The following is a 14,031-nucleotide window of genomic DNA, read 5'->3' as shown; positions in this document are numbered from 1 at the left end:
CTACTGGGGTATGCCAGAAAACACAGTCTAGTAACAGGCAGGGTTCAGATACCCAGCAAAACAAAACAATAACAGAATAAATAAAACAAGAGCCATAGACCAGAATTTTTAAGTCAAAGAATGTTGCCTAAAAGTCCTCACACAACCTTGTTTAAAATTCCCTTAACTCAATGGCAACTGTAAACTGAATCCAATAAATAAATGCCAGAAGCTGTGCCTCACCATCTTATATAGGCAGGATGTGATGACAAGATATGTCACATGATCCTTGTGGATGTGACAGGCAATGGGAAGAGTGACTGTAAACAGTTTTGTTTTTTCAATGGAAACCAAGCACCAAGGCCATGAAAAACAAAGGTCCCAAGTTAGTGCTTGAAATTTCACATCACAACAATAAAATTATGAACCACAGAAAAAGGTAAAAATTATTCTAACATAAACTGAATATAGGAAACTTCTATCCCACACTGACTCTTCCTAAGAATTTACATTTTTTACAATTTAAAAAATAACATGTTACTTCTTGTTTACCTAGTTATTTGATATGCTCATCTTAAATTTATACACATTTCAAAAATATCTTGATAAATTGCATTCAACTGTGTTAATTATATACACTTACAAAGATCTTTGTTGTATTGTGCATCTCTTTGCGACTGTGACCTGATTGCCAGTTAACATCAGTGCCATTAACCAAGTCTCCCATGATCATAGGTTATATCTTATATTGTGCCTTTCATTACAATAAACATTAAAAACTGTGTACAATGACAGAAATATAGTAAGCTATGGGCAGTTGACCAGGGAGGAGAGGAAAAAAAAGTAATCTGGCATGAATACTGTAGAAAATAACCCTTTAGTGTTCCAAGAATAAATGACCACCAAGAACTACCTAAGCACTCTGCAGATATTAATCTCTGCATATGATAAACACTCTACATAATATACAGTAGTACTTTTGGTTTCATCATAGGAAGACCTTTTTCTTTCTAGTGTCAAATGTGGCTGTAGAGTACCTGGGCCAGTTTGAGAGTAATGTAGTATGCCACCACAGGATACTGAAAAGAGAATATGAAGATAAAACATATTAGTTCCTGGTGCATTTAAGTATGAATAATAGGGATTGTCAATAGTGCTACTCTATGAAGACAACCTTGCACTCTTAAAAGTGCTGATAATTTAATGATACTATATTGAATTGTGTGGTTTTTTGTAGAACTATTGCTTTGCAAAGAAACCTTTTATTCTGGGAAGCATAAGCTGCATTTGAAATTGTGTTCTTTGAACTTTGAAAAGGGTCCTAATATGTGGACAAAACAGAAAATTTGAATGTACAGTACTGTGCAAAAGTTTTAGGCAGGTGTGAAAAAATGCTGTAAACAAAGAATGCTTTCAGAAATATAAATAATGATTGTTTATTGTTATTAATTTACAAAATGCAAAGTGAGCGAACAAAAGAAAAATCTAAATCAAATCAATATTTGGTGTTACTACCTTTTGCCTTCAAACCAGCATCAATTCTTATAGGTTCACTTGCACAAAGTCAGGGATTTTGTAGGATTATAGTCAGGTGTATGATCAACCAATTATACCAAACAGGTGTTAATGATCATCAATGTCACACGTAGGTTGAAACACAGTCATTAACTGAAACAGAAACAGCTGTGTAGGAGGCTTAAAACTAGGTGAGGGACAGCCAAACTCTGCTACCAAGGTGAGATTGTGGAAGACAGTTTCATGTCATGTCAAGATTGAGCACAGCAACAAGACACAAGGTAGTTATACTGCATCAGCAAGGTCTCTCCCAGACAAAGATTTGAAAGCAGACTGGGGTTTCAAGATGTGCCGTTCAAGCTCTTTTGAAGAAGCACAAAGAAACGGGCAACGTTGAGGATCATAGACGCAGTGGTCGGCCAAGGAAACTTAGTGCAGCAGATGAAAGACACATCAAGCTTATTACCCTTCGAAAGTGCCATCAGCTCAGAACTGGCAGAAACCAGTGGGACCCAGGTACACCCATCTACTGTCTGGAGAAGTCTGGCCAGAAGTGGTCTTCATGGAAGCTTTGCAGCCAAAAAGCCATACCTCCGACTTGGAAACAAGGCCAAGCGTCTCAAGTATGCACGAAAACATAGGAACTGGGGTGCAGAAAAATGGCAGCAGGTGCTGTGGATTGATGAGTCAAAATTTGAAATATTTGGCTGTAGCAGAAGGCAGTTTGTTCGTCAAAGGGCTGGAGAGCGGTACTATAATGAGTGTCTGCGAGCAACAGTGAAGCATGGTGGAGGTTCCTTGAAAGTTTGGGGCTGCATTTCTGCAAATGGAGTTGGAGATTTGGTCAGGATTAATGGTGTTCTCAATGCTGAGAAATACAGGCAAATACTTATCCATCATGTAATACCATCAGGGAGACGTATGATTGGCCCCAAATTTATTCTGCGGCAGGACAACAACCTCAAACATACAGACAAAGTCATTAAGAACTATCTTCAGCGTAAAGAAGAACAATAAGTCCTGGAAGTGATGGTATGGCCCCCACAGAGCCCTGATCTCAACATCATCGAGTGTGTCTGGGATTACATGAAGAGACAGGATATGAGGAAGCCTACATCCACAGAAGATCTGTGGTTAGTTCTCCAAGATGTTTGAAACAACCTACTAGCCGAGTTACTTAAAAAACTGTGTGCAAGTGTACCTAGAAGAATTGATGCTGTATTGAAGGCAAAGGGTGGTCACACCAAATATTGATTTGATTTAAATTTCTCTTTTGTTCATTCACTGCATTTTGTTGATTGATGAAAATAAATGATTAACACTTCCATTTTTGAAAGCATCCTTTGTTTACAGCATTTTTTCATACCTGCCTAAAACTTTTGCACAGTACTGTATATCAGGATGACCTAGCAGGATAGAACAGATTGAGAAAATCTGAATTTAGCCTGCATTATTGTATGCAGTAAGATTCCTTTCAGTTTTAAAGTCCGAAACACATGGGTGTTCAACAAATCTTCTGTCATTTCTTAATTGTTATTTATGGAACCTGTTATGGATCTAGATAAATTGAGGTCTTTGAAGAGCCTTCATCTGCATTGTTCTTTTGGGAAACAAATATGGTTCCCCTGTGTCCTCACTTTCTAGAATGACACTGGTACCTTTGTTTTTAAGAGTGTACATACCTCTTACAACAAGGGTAAAACTTTAATAGAATTCATTTTAATCAGTAAAATTAAATGTATTACATTTATGAAAGGCCAAATTGAAAAACTGCGTTTTTAATTGTTTTTTATAATGTGACACTATACTAGCTTAATATATATTTATTGGTAGTATAGTCTAGATTTTTACTGCATAAAAGCATAAGGCTGCCTCACCAATTTGTGTAAGCTTCATGCTAGGAACATTGAGTACAACAGCCATTGAAGACTTGAGATTGCTATTATGGATATATGGTGGCAGGCATTTGGTAATGTAGGGTAAAGAGGTGAAAGATTGTTTATAACCTTACAGATTCCTATTAGAATTCTAAAATTAATCCTAAAATTAATTGACACAGGAAGTCAATTTAATGGTGCTAATGATAATATAATATAAGAAGGGAGGTGATGATTAGTGAGCACCAGTATGGTTTCATGCCAAGAAAGAGCACCACAGATTGAATGTTTGATCTGAGAATGTTGATGGAGAAGTATAGAGAAGCTCAGAAGGAGTTGCATTGCGTCTTTGTGGACCTGGAGAAAGCATATAACAGGGTGGTTCGAGAGGATTTGTGGTATTGTATGAGGAAGTCGGGAGTGGCAGAGAAGTATTTAAAAGTGGTACAGGATATGTATGAGGAAAGTGTGACCGTGGTGAGGTCTGCAGTAGGAGTGACTGATGCATTCAAGGTGGAGGTGGGATTACATCAGGGATCGGCTCTGAGCCCTTTCTTATTTGCCATGGTGATGGACAGGTTGACAGAGAAGATTAGACAGGATTCCCCTTGGACTAGAATGTTTGCTGATGACATTGTGATGTGTAGCGATAGTAGGGAGAAGGTTGAGGAGACCCTGGAGAGGTGGAGATATGCTCTAGAGAGGAGAGGAATGAAGGTCAGTAGGAACAAGACAGAATACATGTGTGTAAATGAGAGGGAGGTCAGTGGAATGGTGAGGATGCAAGGAGTAGAGTTGGCGAAGGTGGATGAGTTTAAATACTTGGGATCAAAAGTACAGAGTAATGGGGATTGTGGAAGAGAGGTGAAAAAGAGAGTGCAGGCAGGGTGGAATGGGTGGAGAAGAATGTCAAAAGTGATTTGAGGGGTATCAGCAAGAGTGAAAGGGAAGGTCTACAGGACAGTAGTGAGACCAGCTATGTTATATGGGTTGGAGACAGTGGCACTGACCAGAAAGCAGAAGACAGAGTTGGAGGTGGCAGAGTTAAAGATGCTAAGATTTGCATTGGGTGTGACGAGGATGGACAGGATTAGAAATGAGTACATTAGAGGGTCAGCTCAAGTTGGACGGTTGGGAGACAAAGTCAGAAAGGCGAGATTGCGTTGGTTTGGACATGTGCAGAGGAGAGATGCTGAGTATATTGGGAGAAGGATGCTAAGGATAGAGCTGCCAGGTAAAAGGAAAAGAAGAAGGCCTAAGAGAAGGTTTATGGATGTGGTGAGAGAGGACATGCAGGTGGTGGGTGTAACAGAGCAAGATGCAGAAGACAGGACGATATGGAAGAAGATGATCCGCTGTGGCAACCCCTAACAGGAGCAGCCGAAATAAGACGAAGAAGAAAAAGTAGAATATTGGTGAAATGGGTTAATTATGTAGACTTAGAAAGAGCTTTGTTGCTTTGTTCATCTTTTTGTGACTGTAAGATGATTATCAGTTAACAGCAGTGCCATTATCCAAGTTTAAATTATTACAATATTATATGAGTATTCACTCTATTCTCTGAATTATAAAATATTATGGTATTATTTTACTCTTGTCCAATTTGATATGATTTAAAGAACCTATAATTATATCCCAAACCTATAAATGCAAGTACAGTAATGTCATTGAAAAATGTAAAAAAACAAACTTTTACCTTAAAAATTCTAAGTTTATTGTATTATAAATGTTAAAGAACTATTGAACACAAATATGGATTACCTTTACCAGATACAAAATATAATAATTATTAAAGTAAAATATAATTTGTTACTGTTACTTTTAAAATCAGTAAAACCTAACCAGCAAATTTCATTATATTCATTCTGAATTTCCTCTTCTTAGTATGGAGACATGGGGAGCTCTCAGTACATCCTTATAAGCACACTTGCACCATGGCCAATTCAAATATAAAAGTTAACCAAATATGAATGTTATTATGAAATCTGAATCTTCAGAATAAAAAAAAAATCATATAAATCCACTGACCAGCATGTTTCTGCATAGAAAATTGGAATCCCTTGGAAATCTTAAAAAAATGATGACAATTTGAAAGATGAATCACATGCTGTCTGAGACCTTTAAATATTTAACTTTTTACTAGTGTATAACAGCTTTGAAAGTTAGTGGTCTCCAAAAATTTCATACAAAGCTGTGTTTTTTTTTCTTTCCATATTTACTTTGGAGTACAAAGAGAAAACTCTGTGAAACAGTTTCTTTTCTTTTTTACTTCAAAGCACAGTCACATCAAATATATTTAATGTAGCTCAGTGTAATCAATCAAAGTACTTTACAAAGGAGATTGCTGTGATGCAAGACATCCCTTAAGACTACACATTGGGAAGATAGTAGTGATAAAGTTTTACTGAAGTTAGACACCACTTATCAACCTTTCTGTCACCTGTGCTCTTCAATCAACCTTAAAAGGATTCCTTTACACTTTATATTGCATTTTTTACAGTGTTTTCTAATCACATTCAGAATAATGCAAATGAGCATTTAATCAAGTAAAAACATTCTCCGCCAAATCAAAAAAATATGATTCATCCTACAATCCATGTTTTAGATATAAAACCACATTAAGGAGCAATTAAAATTTAGGTTTTTCTGTATTTTCAGAGAGTTGCTTTTGCAATTTTTAAGGTCATTAACATTAGAGATGAGACAAGGTTAATCTATAAAGTTTCACTAACTGTTTTTATTTTTATATTGTTTGTAATAATTATGCACTCCCAATGGAAGTTTCAAATTCTATTGTTATACACAATTGGACCAGAAAATTATAAGTATTCAAACCCTTCAAGTCACTACTTAGCAGATGGACCTTTGGCAGTTGAGGAAGGAAATTCAGAACTTTTCAGGAAAAGAAACAGACTTCTCTTGTAATGTTTAAGAAGTGGACCTTTACAAAGATGCTTTATTTTAGAAAGATGCTTTATTCCTGTCAGTGCTGAAACAGTTTTTTTTTACTATACAAAAGTTTACTTGTTACTTGGATACTTTAAATTGTACATTGGATGTTAATGCTTTGCTGTTTGCTTAAGAACTACTTGAATGTTTTGATCATTGTTCTAAGTAGAAAGTTTAATAAGCTCTTCTATTGTGTAAGTCTAAGCTATTGCTTGATTTTACATATTTTAATTGATAGGAGATAAGAACCAATTAAATCAAATGTATAATTCAGAACTGCTACCATAAAGTACAACGTATGTATGGTTTTGAAAGTGGTTTCTTAGTTATACAATTTGTTGTGCTGTTGGCTCACATTTAAGATGTTGGTGCTGTGGTCAAGCCAGGGTTTTTTCCTTGCCTTATGTTTAAATGGCTTCTTTATGTCTTCTTTGATCACTTTTCATTATTGTTCAGTGTTTTCCTTTATTCTTCATAATATTGTTGTATTCATTTATTATTTGTCTAATTATATATTATCTGTTCATTTTATTTTGTGTTGCTATTATAAAGTAACGATGTGTGATTTGAGGTTCTACTATAATCCTTGCATTTTGTGGAAGGATCTCAAAGAAGTGGACCTCCCAAACTCCCAAAAGGCCAGCCATTTCATTTGAATTCACTCTGATGGAGTTCTTTCTCCATCCATCCATCCATTATCCAACCCGCTGAATCCGAACACAGGGTCACGGGGGTCTGCTGGAGCTAATCCCAGCCAACACAGGGCACAAGGCAGGAACCAATCCCGGGCAGGGTGCCAACCCACCGCAGGGAGTTCTTTGTTATTTTGAGAATTGTGATTTTCCTTGATTTTTTGCTCTGGTTCTCGACTTTTTTCTATTGGTTCTTGGATTATTCTTGTGGGTTTTGATTTGGAACTTGTTTATCTTGGACTGCCTATTTTTTGCTCGTTTGAACATTTTGTTAATTTTTTCCCTTTCGTTAAACAGATCCTGCTTTATTAAGATTTCTTGTGGCCTTGCTCTTTCCAAGCTTCATAAGCTAAGGATTGACGGTGATCCCCTGCCAAGTTGGGCATTTTGAGTGTATTTTGGGACATTACAGAATAATTTTTTGGACTGTGATAGTAAAGTACATTTTGACCCAGGGTAAACTGTAACCTGTCAATCAAGGAGAAACCTTCTTACCTATTGGTGCACCTCCTTTGGGCAGATTGATGGGATTCAGGCCTGGGGGTATTTTTCGTACGTGGATTAGTCGTTTAGCTGGATGTAATTGTTGACGATTTGGCCTGATCCTGGATCTGTCGGTTTTTTGAAACTCTTGCTGGAAGTGTTGTCATAGCAACACATCCTAATCCTCAAACCTGCTCGGAGCAGGTTTGTTCGATGTAAACAAAGATTAGCTCACACACTTAATCAGTGTCCGTGCGTGGAATTCATTGAGTCATGGCTTCGCCGTTCATGAATGAGCGACCAATTGATATTGGTGCGCAAATTATAAGATGAGAATTTCATATAGAGAGGGGTTTCCGCGATCGGCAAGATCCTTTATTGCTCCCGGAGGAAATTCTTTTCAAAAGATACCGCTTTAGCCGAGGGGGAATATTGTACCTCAAAGATTTATTAGCACCTTATATTCAAAGTCAAACTAGGCGAAGTCGGGCTCTCACAACCACATAGACAGTAGGCATTGCTTTGAGGTTTTTTACAAGCGGCACTTTTTTATATACTGTAGGTGATGCGGAAAATCTAACTAAAAGTGCAGTTTGCCAGGCAATTCATAAAGTCTGTTTGGCTCTGAAATATTTCCTTCGGGTTTTCATAGTGTTTCCTGGACACCTGCATGTGCAGACAATAAAAGAGGCATTTCATGCCATTGCAGTTAGGTAATATTCAGGCTAAAACACCCACAGTTCCATGAAGAATCTCAATCAGCCTAACATTCTCATTACCAGGATTTCCAAATGTGATTGGGGCACATGGGACTGATCAGAGTGGAGTTTGATCAAACATTATTTGGAAAATGTACCTCTCCTCCTGATGAATAATCAGACACAGTGTCTTCATCAAATATTTGACCTTTGTCAATATCTCGTTGGTCAGACACAGGTTCAAGGGATATGACATTCCCTGCAACTGACCCAACAAAAAAAGGGCTATATGGAACATACCTATGGCACACATGGAGGACAAATATATGCAATGACCATCCTTTACCTGAAATGAAGTGACCACTGCATCCTGTCACTGGTTCTGAGGAGGAGCTTCCACCTGGAATGCCCTCAGAAACAGGTTGATGGGCATTTTGCTGGAGAGCCAACTCTTCTGCAGGGGTGGACCTCCACCTGTTTTTTGCTTGTCTGCCTTCTTATTAGCTTTAAAATTAATGTTTTTTATATTATATATGATTGTTTATGTCAACAATTCTTTAAATAGTTATATACCAATATTTACCAGTTTGAAATATATTCTTGTACTTCACTTTAACCTGTTCCCATGTTCTCCTTGTGCTCACGTTTTATCTGGAATTATGACATATTAAATAATAATTAATCTGACACATAGGAAATGAAACGCTGCATTCAGTAAGTACAATGCACACTACTTAGCATTTAATTTGTCGGCCACTTTTTTCCAGCCGTCTTTTCTGCTCTGGGCTGCTTTTGCAGTGTTACCCCTTGTGCATATTAAATCTTGAAATTCTTCATGTCCTTCGAATAAAAGGTCTTGCGCCACGTGTGTGAAAAAAAAAATATGCCCGTTCTTTCGTCATTTTGTTACAGCCTATCAAAGACTTGCTGATCATGTTTTCTAGACTCAATATATATGGGCTTTTCACTCAGCGCGGGCACTCGCATTCATCTCAGATGGTTAGATCCAGCTAGACTAATCTACTACACGGCGGCGTTTGAAAAACCGACCTATCCCGGATGAGTGTCACCGGCATTAACTCATCCAAGATGAGGCACCTGATCTCGGATGATTTAAGCGACGTACGAAAAATACCCCCCTGATCCCTGGCTGTTTTTGAGGATGTCACACAACTTTGGCCACTTTGTGAAATAAACCACAACAGTCAGAAATTTGAGATAAAGCAAATGATTTTGGAAACATTATTTTTAATGATAGCTTCTTAAAACCTCCATTTGTAAGTTACACAAGCACACCTCACTATGGCCTCACTGTTTTTGATCAATTTTTTATTTGATTTCAAAAAACAAGAAAAATATAAACATTTTCATATATAAATTTGAAACTCCTCCACCGGCACCCAAGAATTTGAATTTTAAAAAAGGCAAAGAAGTCTTGGAGGCATGATGGCAACATCATGCTTAGATTACCTTTATAAGATCAGTAAAAAAGCTGATCAGTGAGAAGAAGAAAGGAGGGAAAAGACAAGACACAAATGCTCTGGGTTATTGCTGACACTTGCAATACAAGAAATGGGCCACCTGAAAAGATTTAACATCTAGAAGTAGCAGGTCATATTGGTGTTTATAGCCACATTTTTATTTACTTTTGGGCAGTATCTATTTGAATAATGCTTAAAGATTAAAATTTACTAAAGACTGCTTTTCTGTCTACATGTTTGCTTTATTATAGCACTGAGGGCTGATAGCCAAGTCCCTTTCTCAGCTAGGTCAATCGAGGAGAAGGGAGAGAGCACACTCCCAATAGGAAGGCTATAGTGACAGTCATGCCTGGGTGAGGGCTGAAGGAACTACTTAAAAGTAGTTAAAAGAAGTACTTAAAAGAAGATAGGGGACTGTAATCCTGTGTGCCAGTGTATTGTTATTGCAAATGAACTACTGTATATATCCTCAAAGTTTGTTAAGGGTTAAATATAAGCACATTAAAGTAGCGACAGAGAATTTAATGTTAGTCCGCATTATAAAGAATCTGTGCACTTGATAAAAGGGATTTATGATTTAAGGAGAGGCATCCACCAAAGCCTTTCCAAAATAAAACAGTAGCCATGACAGCCTTGAGGCTGTGTGTACAGGACCCTTCACTTATACTGTATATATCTGGACATTGCATTTGTTTTGTCCTCTAGTCTCACAAGTCATCCATGGCCTGTAGTAAAGAATCTTCCCCACAGCATGACGCTTCCACCACCATTCTTCATGGTGGGCTTGGAGTGTTTTTGATAAAGATTTGATCTCCATCCGTGGCGAGGTCACGTGTGTGGCTTTTTCTTTGCCACTCTACCATAAAGCTGTAACAGGTGAACCTCCTGGGCAACAATTTTTGTATGCACAGGCTCTCTAATCTCAGCCATTGTAGCTTGTTACCCCTTCAGGGTTATTATAGGCCTACCTCAGTAGTCTTCTTGCACAATCACTCAGTTTTTGTGGATCGCCTGCTCTAGGCACATTTATAGCTTTGCCATACTCTTTCTACTTCTTTATGACTGATTTTAACATGACTTCCAAGAGATATTCATTGACTTGGATATGTTTTCTCCATCCACTGTCTTGTACTTTTCAATCACGTTTTCACAGAGTTGATTGAAGTTTTCTTTTGTCTTTACTGTGTAGATTAGGCCATGATACTGTCTCACCGCAAGTTAAACTTTCCAGGTAGTGTGCAATCATACTACAATCAAATGACATCTCTGTGGTACAGACAGGTGATATCTATTAAACTAATTTTGTGACTTGTAAAACCAATTGGCTGCACCAGTGATGATAAAGACTGTAAATACTTTAGTGGTCAATCATTTTCTGTTTTATTTATTTATTTGATTTGATTGATTTTATTAAAAACAAATAGCATTCCATACAAATAACTCAAGTTTAACAAAAAAAAAGGTTCAAAAACAAATCAACCCCTACCCCTGAGAAAGAGAGCTAGGCCATCAGAGTAAAACTTAAAGCTAGTAAAAGTAAGTAAATAGATAAATTAATAAATGAATAAAGATAAATGGAGTAAAAGAAGAGAGAGAACCTGCTTCCCCAATTTAAATGCTTATTCTAAAATGTTATTGATTAGATCCTGCCAGGTTTTGAAAAAGTTTTGTACAGATCCTCCAAGTTTGAATTTGATTTTTTCCCAATTTCAAATAGCATATAACATCAGTTACCCACTGACTTAGAACAGGAGAGTTAGGATTCTTCCAGTTGAGCAAGATAAGTCTACGTACCAATGGTGTAGTAAAGGCAATTACAGTTTGTTTGTCCTTCTCTACTTTAAGCCCATCTGGAAGTACCCCAAACACAGCTGTTAGTGGATTAGGAGGGATTGTGACACCAAGGCTGTCTGAAAGGCATTTAAAGATTCTGGTCCTGAATGGTGTTAATTTGGTGTAGGCCCAAAACATGTGGCCCAGTGTGGCCAGAACTTGATTGATTTGTAATCAATTTAGACCCCATTGCACAGATCTGTTTTCACGTTGATATTAAAGTGTCTACTTTTGTTGATTAGCATCAAAAACAAATTGATTTTTTTCATTGCTCTAAGGAGATACAGGTACAATGCTTCTAATTTAAAATCTCTTCTGAAAATATGTATCTTAAAAAATTGAACACAACTTTGAAATATTATATAGTGTTAGCACTATAATTGTTTACTTAAGATAACTATTAAATACCTGTATATTTAAGAACATTTGTTCATTTTTATTCTTGTGCCCACACTGGTGCTTTACTACAAGCCCTAGGCCCTCTTCTTTATTTACTTAAAGCAACTGAACAACACTTATTTCTTAATTAAAAACTTCTATCAGCCTTTTTGATTAACCTCTACTAAGCACTCACCATGTTGATGTGTGTAAAGGTCTACATCTTCCAAAGTGCCATCCAGAACTGTAAACCTGAAAAAGGCAAACTTTAGGATCTTTGGAGCGACAATCAAACTTTAAGTATGTAATAAAACTGGAACAGTTGGAAAAAAAGGCTGCATTCTAATGTAACGTGTAACCAAATCTTACAGGAATTAAGAAAATGTACATGATTAAAGTTTCTGATTAATTTCAGATGTATGCGGTGGTTGCAGATCCTGATCAGGTTCAGGCTTGGTAAGCAAAGACTATAAAGCCAGTATAAAAGAGTATAATAGGTTGCTATTCTGTGAGTAAGAGGAATGTCCATTCATCTGCCTCAAATTGTAGGGGATAAAATGATTATATATGTGAAAGTTAATATTGTTTTATCCTCAGAAGGGAAGATGAAAAATGCCCAGGTAGAAAATGAATAAATTGTTTTGTACTTTAGTGTACATAAACTCTATATATTCATTTTAAAATATCTTGATAAACATTTTCTTCATGAACTGTTCATATGTATTTCTCTTTAAAACTTTAAATTTTCAAATTAATTTAATATTGTATTGAAGTTAGGCTCAAGTAAGCACTGATATCAATGACATCCACAATTAAAATGCATTCTAAAAAGCATTAGCTCCTTAGTGATTTACAAGCTCATTCTTAAGCAGCTATAGTATTTATATCTTTTTGAACTAGGAAAGCCACCCATGTGTGTTAATATCATACAAAGTAACAGAAAAACTGTTGATTGCCACAATGAATGTAGACACATGAATATGATTGACTGGTCTGTAAGCAAAAAATGTGTTACAATAGAGTTAAAAAAACCATTGTTGAGAATACCGCATTAAATCAGTCATTTAGGACACTAACAAAAGAGTTTTTCTGTAATCTAAAACATTTATAAAATACATTTCATCTGAATTTCTTAGATTCACATTCAGATTACTTTCTAAGATGAAATTGTACACAGATGTCTTTGCATTTTTACATGTATTCAATTTATTGTGTTATAAGGTATTATTGTAAGCTGCATTTTGTCTTCTACCTGTTGCAGCAGAATTATTAAAGCACAAATATTCAAACATTTATTGCTCCTCACTTTCACTGCAGCAACACTTTTCTTAGTCATTGGTGGGGGAGAAGTTGATGTGTATTCATGTCAGCTTCATCACCATTAAATTCCCCTTTTTTTCTTTGGCTATCAGAAAATTGTTCACCACAGTGTGACGATGCGGGTTCCGCTCCATGCGCCTATCTTGCTTCTGGGAGCTCTGAACCCGACACCGTAAGTAATGTCACCGATGAGCTGGGCAGTGAGGCACAACAATTCTGAAGCAAGGGGATGGTGCAAAAAGTGCAAAAGTGCTTTTATTAAAACAGTCAAAAACAATAAACAATATGTTCAAATAAATAGTGCAGTGTATCAAATATCTTCAAATAAATAATCCAATAAAAACGAGTGAATTGTGGAGGTTAAAAACACACTAGAAAACAATCCTTTAAAAATAACGAGGTTAAAACAATGGCTGGAAGCAGTCTTTTAAAACAAAGCCCGGTGCCTTCTTTTACTGGTGACTCCCCTGCTTCTCCCATCCAGGCTATGCACCAGGGGAGTCACCCTACATGCAGCTGACCTTCATCACTTCTCTGATATGGTGGCCTTTCCGATCCCTGGCTCCGGTTCTGCTCACCCAGACCGAGACTTGGGTGACCAGGATGCTCTAACTGGGGCTTCCTCTTCACAAGTCCCCAAACTCCCGATGCCTTCGCTGCAGCAAACCAACCTTCTCCCAGTCACTCCTGCTCCAAACAAGTGCTCAGCAGGAGCGACCACTACTGTCGGCCCTCAGGTGCCGGCCAAACACCCCACTCAGGCTCGCCTCTCCCAGCTGCTTGCATTCAGCGCGAGCTTATTCATTCTCACCGGCTTTCTCCGTAC

Source organism: Erpetoichthys calabaricus, chromosome 5 (assembly GCF_900747795.2).
Source record: "Erpetoichthys calabaricus chromosome 5, fErpCal1.3, whole genome shotgun sequence".
NCBI lineage: Eukaryota > Metazoa > Chordata > Cladistia > Polypteriformes > Polypteridae > Erpetoichthys > Erpetoichthys calabaricus.
The sequence above is the reverse complement of the archived record's forward strand: the minus strand, read 5'-3'. Positions refer to the sequence as shown.